Consider the following 10,657-nt stretch of genomic DNA (forward strand, 5'->3'; position numbering starts at 1 on the left):
AGAGTTCTGACATTTGAACTAAATCACTGAAAAATACCTTGATAAATATTTACAACCATTAAGAAACATATGCCTGTTGGCCAGAAAATGGTGAAAATCGTTTGATCGAATCTGGTTTTACAAATCTCTCAAATTCATCATCACGTAGATTGTATTTGGTGCATGTATTCACCCTACACGGACCATTCATATTACAGAAACATTACAAAAATATTACAACCGTAATGTTTTACGTTTCTGTGAATATTTAAGTCAAATTTTTGTGACATAGAAGCAAAATAACGTTTTGCACGGAAATGTGAAATTCATCATGTTTTGTTAAGTATTCATCCAACGTTGGAGTATAATGTATTGATAATATTTCTTCGATGTTTTGCGGTTGAAAAAAATAAATATTTATAAAAACTCATCAGGATCATTCTAATTCCAGAATCGTTATTACATCTGGAGACATATTGGAAGTTTTTTTTTTTTCGAGAGAAATTAAAATTACTCAGGTATTCAATTTTGGGGCTCATACCTTGAATCCTGTAGTTCCTCTGGTTCGAAATCCACCACGCTATCATCAATTTCTGCTAAAATCCTCATATTTGCCAACAGATTCTTGATAAGTCCGGCGCAAATCGAATGGGGATGTGCCATGATTGCTCATCGGGGAATGTTGGTGAATTGGTTTTATCGGAAACACAAAAGATTTGATTAGCTGGAGTAGACAAAAGGCTCGATTAGTTGAAGCAGTCAAAAAGTTTGATTGACTGGAATAAACAAAAAGTTTGGTTCCCTGAAACGAACGAAAAGTTTGGCCACCTGAAACAGACGAAACATTTGGTTAGCCGAAGCAGAAGAAAGGTACAAATAACTGTAACAGTTAAAAAGTTTGGTTAACTGAAACAGACAAAAGGTTTCATTAGCTGAAACGGGCAAACGATTCGATCAGTTAAAACAACCGAAAATACGATTAGCACAATGACAAAAGTGCGTGCACCGACAAAGACAATGTCGTTCGAGTAAAGACTAAACATTTCACGGTATACTTACAACGACTTAGTTCGTTGCCCTGAAACAAGAGAAAATACAGTTATTAAAAATATTCTTTCATACACCTCAGATATGTTCTATAAATACTTACGTTAAGATTCTTCACCATCACTGTACACTGCACGATTTTTATCCCCGTGACTTGACCGCCGACTTGCAAATGCCGCACTTTCTCTCAGAACCAAAAGGTATCAAGTCAACGCGCAATATGCACAGTCAAATTGAACTTGAAAACTCAGTTGTTCCGCGTAACAAGATTGTTTGAAAAGCTGAAGGCTTAACATATCGAGCGTGATTTACTTTTCCTTATACCGTTTACGAAATTATCAAGCAAAAGAGGCGATCGATCGATTCGCATCACCAGGGTGACGATAATTTTGCTCAAATATAATTCCTTGACTATGCCCTGACATTTCTCGTCAAAACATTCAGAATTCATTCAGACATTTTCCCACGGAACTTGAATTAGGTAATGTTGAGCAGTTTTTACGACTAAAAGCTCCAGAAGTTCTGCACCTTGAATATATAAATTTGGATCGAAAAAATACATGGTACTGCTTCGTTTCACACGAATAATTAGAAATTGCACGATCCCATTTCCGAAAGTTAACTTAACTGAGTTTACGAAGCATAGCTGAAATTTGGAAACGATTCTTTAAAAACAGCACGTTTTTCTTCTTTATGCCCAATCATATCTCCCTGACGTTTTCCTGACTTTTCCCGATGAAGTGAATTCCCGGTTTTCCCGGTCCGTCGCCACCCTGACTCGATCACTGGATCACTCGACCTCTCGACCACTCGACCACTGGGTCACTGGATCACTCGGATACGGGGTTACTATCACTGGATCACGCGATCACTGAGCCACTGGGACCCTCGATACGTTCGATCCCTCGATCAGTCCGCAAGGGAACATCAGTAATTTCCGGCCCACATCCACAATCTTCATTGTTTCTCTACTAGTTATCCGTGTGTCGTATAATAGTAATAAACGCCTTCCAACGCACCCCCACGACGGAGAGGCTACAGGAGGGTTACAATTGCAGCAAAAAATTGACAAAAAAAAGTTTACAGTCGCTCACGCGAATCTTATTGTACGCATTAATTGAAACATAGGAAGCCTAGAAAGTATCGTCTGCCACCTAAATTCCACGACAAAATTCGTCTTCCACCCACATAAGTAAGTGCGATAAAATATTTAAAGAGCGCAAACCTGTGTAAGAACCTGTATGTATATACACGACGCTGTTTTGAGGTGTATATGTGCGGCACTGGCGAGGCGTTGGGATTCGCGCTATCGGACAGTCGGTCCGCAAACGTGACAGCAACAAGACAGTATATGTAGGCTTGGCCAAGAAAATTTCTCTACATTCATTTTGCTGTGATTTTAATAATTATTTAAGTTATTTATTCCTTTCGACGACCCTGTTGGGCTATATATACATATATTTTTGAATAAAGGATCAAGGACCGACTATACGACGATCGCCAAACAATAAAGCCCAGATCAAATCACCAAAAGATAAGTTATCACAAAAAAGGGATTTTTATCCAGAATTTTATCGTTCTTTTTAATTATTTATTATTAATTTTGTATTGCTGTCTCTTTTTATTTATACTTCTTTATACTCTTATTTATACTTATTTATACTTTTATTTATATTTATTTGTATTTTTATTTATATATATATATCCATTTCTTTTCATATGTTTATTTTATTTCATTATTAATTTGAGACAGTATATTTTATAATTTTAACCTCATAATTTAATTTATTAAATTCGTTACATAATTGGCGCCCGAACAGGGATAATTATGTAACGAATTTAATAAATTAAATTATGAGGTTAAAATTATAAAATATACTGTCTCAAATTATTAATGAAATAAAATAAACATATGAAAAGAAATGGATATATATATATAAATAAAAATACAAATAAATATAAATAAAAGTATAAAGAAGTATAAATAAAAAGAGACAGCAATACAAAATTAATAATAAATAATTAAAAAGAACGATAAAATTCTGAATAAAAATCCCTTTTTGGTGATAACTTATCTTTTGGTGATTTGATCTGGGCTTTATTGTTTGGCGATCGTCGTATAGTCGGTCCTTGATCCTTTATTCAAAAATATATGTATATATAGCCCAACAGGGTCGTCGAAAGGAATAAATAACTTAAATAATTATTAAAATCACAGCAAAATGAATGTAGAGAAATTTTCTTGGCCAAGCCTACATATACTGTCTTGTTGCTGTCACGTTTGCGGACCGACTGTCCGATAGCGCGAATCCCAACGCCTCGCCAGTGCCGCACATATACACCTCAAAACAGCGTCGTGTATATACATACAGGTTCTTACACCCGCAAGGATGAAATTGATTACAATGCTTCATTTTATAGTAAGAAACTCAAGAATAATAGTCAACCACCTAAACTATACATCAAAAGTAGTCTTCCAAGTCCATGAAGCTGCTCCAGGCACGCGTCTACGATGCTGCATCTTTACGAGCTGCCTGAAAGACGATCATTGCTGTTCTGCATGTTGAAAGATTGTCATGAAGTTTTTTTTTTATATTGTACATTTGTTCAGTGAAATAATTTGAACTTTGGCGGATAGTTATACTAAATCTTTTACCATGAAAATCAAGAGTTAGATATATTAATGAAATTCTATAAAATGCTTCAAATTAAAACAACAATGTTTTAGTATGACATTGATCTTTGATATCAGAATTGTTGATTTCACCACCGTCTTCTTCGTCTGATTGATCTGGGTTTTGTTCTGTACTTGTTTTTTTACTTGTAAATATATGAATATAATAATTTGTTAATGTCTAGATAATAATTTTTACATAACTTTTTTAGTTTTTTTCTTTATTCACAATACCTAGACTTTCTGCTGAATTAATTGTTATGTCATCGACGGATTTAATTGAACAACAAGTTTATTATCTGATTCATTTCAACCATAGTCAGTAGGATAAAATTCATTCGGTTGCGGGAGACAAGCATGCCTCCAAAGATTTTGTAAATTTTGATTTGAACAAAATTTTCTCCGGCTGACTGTGGTTGGGAAAAGTCAGATAATAAATTTGTTTCTCAATTGAATCCACCGATGACATAGCAATCAACTCAGAAAAAAATCTAGGTATTATAAATAAAACATAAAACATTATACATAAATAATTATTTAATCATTACTACATTTTTATATTTATATATCTACAGATGAAGAAATAAATACAAAACGAGACGAAGACGCAATGCTGAAATCAATAGTTCTGATATTAAAGATTTCAATGTAATAATGGATGAATGTTCATAGAATTACCTTTGTCAAACAAAATGAGCATACGTTATACAGCATGCACATTTTAAATATAGAATTCTTTCAAGTGAAAATCAATAAGTAATTTTTTCACCTTAACTTACAACTATTCAATAAAAGAATAGACTGAAATTTTGGGAAATGACGGTGTAATATTACTTCGGCTTTGAGATTTCCGAATATTAGTGCGGATTTTCTCGGAATTGATCCTTAATGTCATTGTAAAAGATTGTTTTTCTTATCGTAAATCATTTTATCGAATTTCATCGATATATTTAAGTCTCGATTTTAACGGTAGAAGATTTAGTACAACTATTCACCAAAGTATAAATTAATATACTAAACAAACATGTAACATAAAAAAAAAACAAAAAAACTTCATGATAGTCATTCGACTATTTCGAACAACAACGATCGTCTTTTAGGCAGGACGTAAAGATGCAGCTTCATAGGCTTCGAAGACGACCTTCGTTGAATCTTAGAGCGGTTCAAATAGGGCATTATTTCAGATTTCGCTCTCCACTAAAATTTTTGTACTTTTCACCAAAGAATAGCTCAAGTAAAAGGGCTGGGCTGATAAAAAATTTTTACTACCGCCTCGAGCACATTGAAATTTCGAAAAAACGCTATCCTAGGGAATTTCAAAATTGAGATATCCTTGAATCCTTCAGCGGCTATGTTTAATTTGTATGACGAAACAAAAGTTATTGCAAGACCTGGCATGCGTGCAGTTTTTTATAGTGCCGGAAAATCTGCATTGAAGTTCACTGCAATGTTTAAAAGTTAAAAAACTTCTTCATCTAAGACTTTCAAGATAGATATTTCAGTACTCGAAAAAATCGCACGCCTCTCAGGACTCGTAAAAACTTCTGTTTCGTCACACAAAACATATCCACCCAAGGATTCAAGAAATATCTCAAATTTGAAGTTCTCGAAAATAGGCTTTTTTTTAAATTCCATCGTCGTTGAGACAGAAGTAAAAGAAAATTTTCATCCCAGCCATTTAGCGTTATCTATTTTTTAGTAAAAAAGTGCAAGAATCTCGGAGAAGACCGAAAACCAAAAGAAAGGCCCTTTCTTGAACCACCCTGTGAAATGTATCCTGTAGATGGAAGACTATTATTTTTGTGTTTCTCACTATAAAAAATAGCATTCCAATCAATTTTATCCCCGCAGGCATGAATATTGAAAATATTCTTTCACCCTTACTTATGTTGGCAGAAATAGAATTTCGTCGTGGAATTTAGGCAGAAGACGATATTTTCTAGGCTTCTTATATTTCAATTAATCCCTTCGATAAGTTTCGCGTATGCGGCTATACATTATTTAGTCAATTTCCTGCTGTAAATTGTAACCCTCCTGCAACCCCCCGTCGTAGGGGTGCGTTTTTAAGGCGTGTACATTACTGTTTTGTGATACACGGATAACTAGTACAAAAAAATGAAGCCTACGGAAATGGTGTAATGAAATATGTTGTTACCTCCCGGACTAAATCACTCGACCCATCGACCTCTCGAACTCTCGGTCACAGGATCCCTGGATCACTCGATCTCCCGATCACTGGATCACTCGAGCACTCGATCACTCGATCACTGGATCACTCAATCACTCGATCAGGTGCAGGATGGCGTCGATTTTACCCAAATAAAATTCCCGACTCTTCCCGTAATAAACTCCAGAATTCCCTGACGTTTTCCCATGAAAATTAGGCAATGTTGGGCAGTTTTTATGGTCAAAGGCTTCAGAACTTGTGGAGCTTCAATATATAAATTTGGATCTAAGAAACACGTAGTATTGCTTCATTTCACACGAATAATTATAAATTGAACGATACCATTTCCCAAAGTTAGCTTAACCGACTTGGCGAAGCATAGATGAAGATTAAAAAATATTTATTAAAAAGCCAATTTTTTCCCATGGTCCATCATAATTCCCTGACTTTATGAGGTACAAAAAATTCCCCAACTGACTACCCCGGTCTATTATCGCCACCCTGATTATCAATCGTCGCGCGAATGACGCGTCTGATTCCCGTGATTAATCTACGCGCAAAAAGGCGCGACCGATTAATCCGTCAAAAAATCTTAAACATCTAGGACTTGTCGCAAAATTCTGTAGAAAACCAATCCGCATTTGCGTCTTTTTAAATCCGACACATTGCGATGCGGATTGTTGTTCCAAGATGCGAGTCAAGTCCGGGAGGGAGGTTGGAGGGCATGCATTATTGTGTGGCGTGACGGTCGGCGGTCCTCTTCGACGCGAAGTCTTCGAGCTCAGCATCTCTCCCGATCTAGCGTGCCACGGAACGCGATAGATGGTCCAGAGATGCATTTTGCCCATTCAGACGATCACAGAGATTAATCGAATGAAACAATCATAGACAATGACTAAATAATTGAATTCAATAACGGTTGGAAAATGGTAGCAAAGTGACGAGATATGGGAAATTGAACCTCATTAAAACTTGAAAGTTCACTAACAAATAGTCCGGAGACTCTTATATTCAGTCTCTCACGTGTTTCTGGGTGAAAATCACTGTGATCATTTGACGCTGTGGATTACACAAGTTATTAACAACGCGGTGCATCGCGACCTTCCTACCCTCGCCTGATTCCCAATTGAACCACCCAACGGAAATGTTGAAAAGACATTCACACGCACATCCACATCAAATCCCGCGACGGATCCCACAACGACCACCTACCTACCCGATTACCTATATTCGCTCTAAACGATTCTCCATTCTTTCCAACACACATCATTCTTTCTCATTTGCGCCGTGGTCACTGTGACTTACTTTTTCATTGGTTACCTGTGGGGAAAAAAACGTTTTTGTACCATAGTCAGCGAGAGTATTGTTTTAGCGATTACTGACGGACTATCGGTACATCAACATTTTGTAAGATGGATTAAAAACATCCTGTATGCTGATTAGCATTTTTCTAAGCGAGCTAAGCCTGATGTTGTTCGGTATTTACTAAGTATGAAAAAGTTGAAAATGATTCAAGATATATCATGCAAGTTGATTACGTTATGTTATGCCAGACTTTGAAACGTTATGAATTAAACAATCGTTGGAATATGTTCAAACCTCAGGTTTATCCACCGCTTAAACGACATCATAGGAAAATTCAAATACAGGTAGGTAATTATATCTGTAGCTAAACACAATTATTTTTCGCGAAAGTCGAGTAAGCGATGGTAACCTGTCGCGATGCTCATTCCACTTTCAGCAACGTGCCAAATTTCTAACTTTGAGTAACTGTGGTGAAATAGGTCAACTCCGATGAGAAAGAGAAAAAAAGAAAATGAATCGACTGAAAGTCAAGCACCGTTGAGATCGCGAATGAGCCTATCCATGCAGCTAAGAAATCGAAGATTTGTGTAACAATTTTTACCGCCACGCCACGTGACAAAGGAATCCCAGGGAAATACCCGTAACCTAAACACGTGCAAACTCACCAACGTTGCTGAGTAATGGAGAAGTTACTCAGATGTCTCTGCTTAATTCTGAAAAAACGAAACAGGAAGCTCGAATTAGTTAAGCAAACTGGATTTTCTATTATTACTGTTGTCTACTTCCATATTTGTTTGCCGGATATTACGCAATGACATAAATTAGGTTTCAAATGCAGCAATCGAATTATCAAATAACAATTGAAATAAATTTTTTTACCTTCTCTGGGTTGCTCCACACTTTCCATGTATGTGTAGTAGTCCTCGTGGCTTCCCAGGTTGTATGTCAAATAAGTTTTTTCACCTCCTCTGGGCTGCTCCACACTTTCCATGTATGTCTAGTAGTCCTCGTGGCTTCTCAGGTTGTACGGTGGTGACACACTTTTCACACTACAATGAGAATACAATAAAATATTATAATAAAATAATAACAGGCTAATAAAAAAAGAACAGATACTGAATTAATGCATAAAATTGTTGAGCAGCTAAAATCATGTTCAATCAAAAGGGACACAGTAAATGAAAATCATATCGAATGTGTACCTTTCAGTTTTATTCACTGCGTAGCGGCTGGTTTAGTTTTTAGTTTGCTGCCAGAGGTCGATTGATTGGATTACGTCATTTGGATCATCGCTAAATGTGCTCGATAGTGCTGCAATATGGTGTTCTCCTGTTAACAGGTCAGAAATAAATCACTTTATTGGTATTTGTTTTGCAGAATTAATATACAAACGTTGAAAAACCACGGTTAATTTTTGTAAATATAATGAAGAAGTAAATATTAATCAATTTTAGCTAACTGACAGATTTCTTCGATTGAAAGTAGCCCAAAGGTATAATCAAGAATGATCTCAAACTTGTACCTGTTTTTTATTCTTCCACAAACTTGCGAGCTGTGCAGCTTGCATGCTTTGTTATCCAACATATATTCCCAGGATCATTCGATGCGGATACTTGCTAACTTCGTCCATTCCTGCAGTAGTTCAGTTCTGCAACCAGGGAAAGAAGAAAACCATAAAAAAAACTATTCAACATCCATATACTTAGGTTTGTAGGTAATGCGTTATGGCAAGCTTTGGAAAATCTTACTGATTACATATAAATCAGTGAAAAATTATTGGGATTGGTATATACCTATTATTCATATGTAATAAAGTCGTCAGTTCCGCTGCCGAGTGATGTCTTCCAAGATTTATCGACAAGGCCTTTCAATCTAGGTGATCACTAATTTCAATCAACGTTGCTGCAGTCTCTTTCTGTAATCAAGTAAGATAACGCAATATTTCGTTAGTACTTAATGTATCTTTAACAACGATTTGAACAGCGTTCAACCAAATTACCGTATATAATTATCTAAGATATAAGAGGTATGTATCAGAATTCAATAACGGTTGACGATTTAAAGTTTGACTCGAAATTTCGGAACAATTAGTAACGACGCTGCGATGCACTTACTTTTGTTAAACGGTAATAAAGGATTACAAAATGGAGGATCCCTCCATCGATTAATCTCCAGGAAGAAATTCGGAAACAGATGCAATCGCTCACAGTTTTTTCTTACACAAGACACAACGCCAAAATCAACTACGCAATGAAATTTTCACTTCAAAAACGTGTGGCCACGTGCGAGACGCGATCCACGAACCGAAATCCGAGACGCAACTCGCACGAAGGTCACCTTCCGCAAGGTTCGTTTTCTCAGAATATTAGAAAAAAAACGACAACGGATGATTATCAATTCGTTTTCTCGTCACGAAACCCTTGTGACTAAATGCAGCGTAGTAATTACACTCGATTCCAATTCCATTTACACTTTTGTGTTGTATCCGGCTGCCTAAACGGACTGAGGTCAACTTGCGAACAATGCAACTACGCACTTTCCGAAAACCAGCCGTACAAACAATAACAAACGACACTCGACGCAGACAGCAAACAGTCGAGACAGTCGAGAATCGAAATCACTATAATCTGAAGTTGCGTAAAAGAATGAAAATTTTACACACGATAACTCACCTTCGATGTCCTCGGCTGTTTTTGTTTCAGTAACTCGGCTCTTTCATGGGTCGTACGCTGCATGCCGTTCGTACATTATTCACAGTGAATTTCGTAGGTATTATAAACTGATCGAATCACGTTACACAGCCTTTTTTAAACCACACGGTATCGGTGCTTGGTCATGTCACGAATAGTCAAAGCCTGTACATACATGGCAATCCGAAATCTCGACTTACAACTTGGGTAGCTTCTCTACGGCTGCTCGGAAGCGACAGACGCGCCGCGCTACTTTCGGAAGTAATTCTCGAGCGGTTGAAACTCCGTAAGAGCTGCGCACAACGCGGTCACGTGTTAAAAAAATTGCCGTTCCACACGGCGTCAGGCGTGAATTAAAATCTTCTAGAGAATTCCAGCCGAATAAAATACGTATATGTATAATTAGTCTCATTCCGGAGGGTTAAATTAGTGGAAAAAGAGTCCGGCAAAACGATTCTAAGACGAGAAGTTTCCGATCTCTAAAAATCGCAAACAAAGGAAGGTCGCAAACAACCGGTATAAATTTTTTTGGAAAAATCAATCACTTACATCAATTCTTTGATGCACCATATCACCGTCATTTTGCGAGAGGAATCGATTGCACGGAGTTTGCATACCCCATCAGCTTCTCCCTATCGCTTCTTTATTTTCTCCAGGTTTTTACACTTCCAATTCACAAGTCTCGACTCTTAAATTCTTCCAATAAATATGTAATTGAGTTCCACTGACCTAACCACGTGGGTTTCAACAGTTTCAACGCTAGGCATTGAAGATGTCTCTCCTTCTATACACTTT

Source organism: Diprion similis, chromosome 1, assembly GCF_021155765.1.
Source record: "Diprion similis isolate iyDipSimi1 chromosome 1, iyDipSimi1.1, whole genome shotgun sequence".
Lineage (NCBI taxonomy): Eukaryota > Metazoa > Arthropoda > Insecta > Hymenoptera > Diprionidae > Diprion > Diprion similis.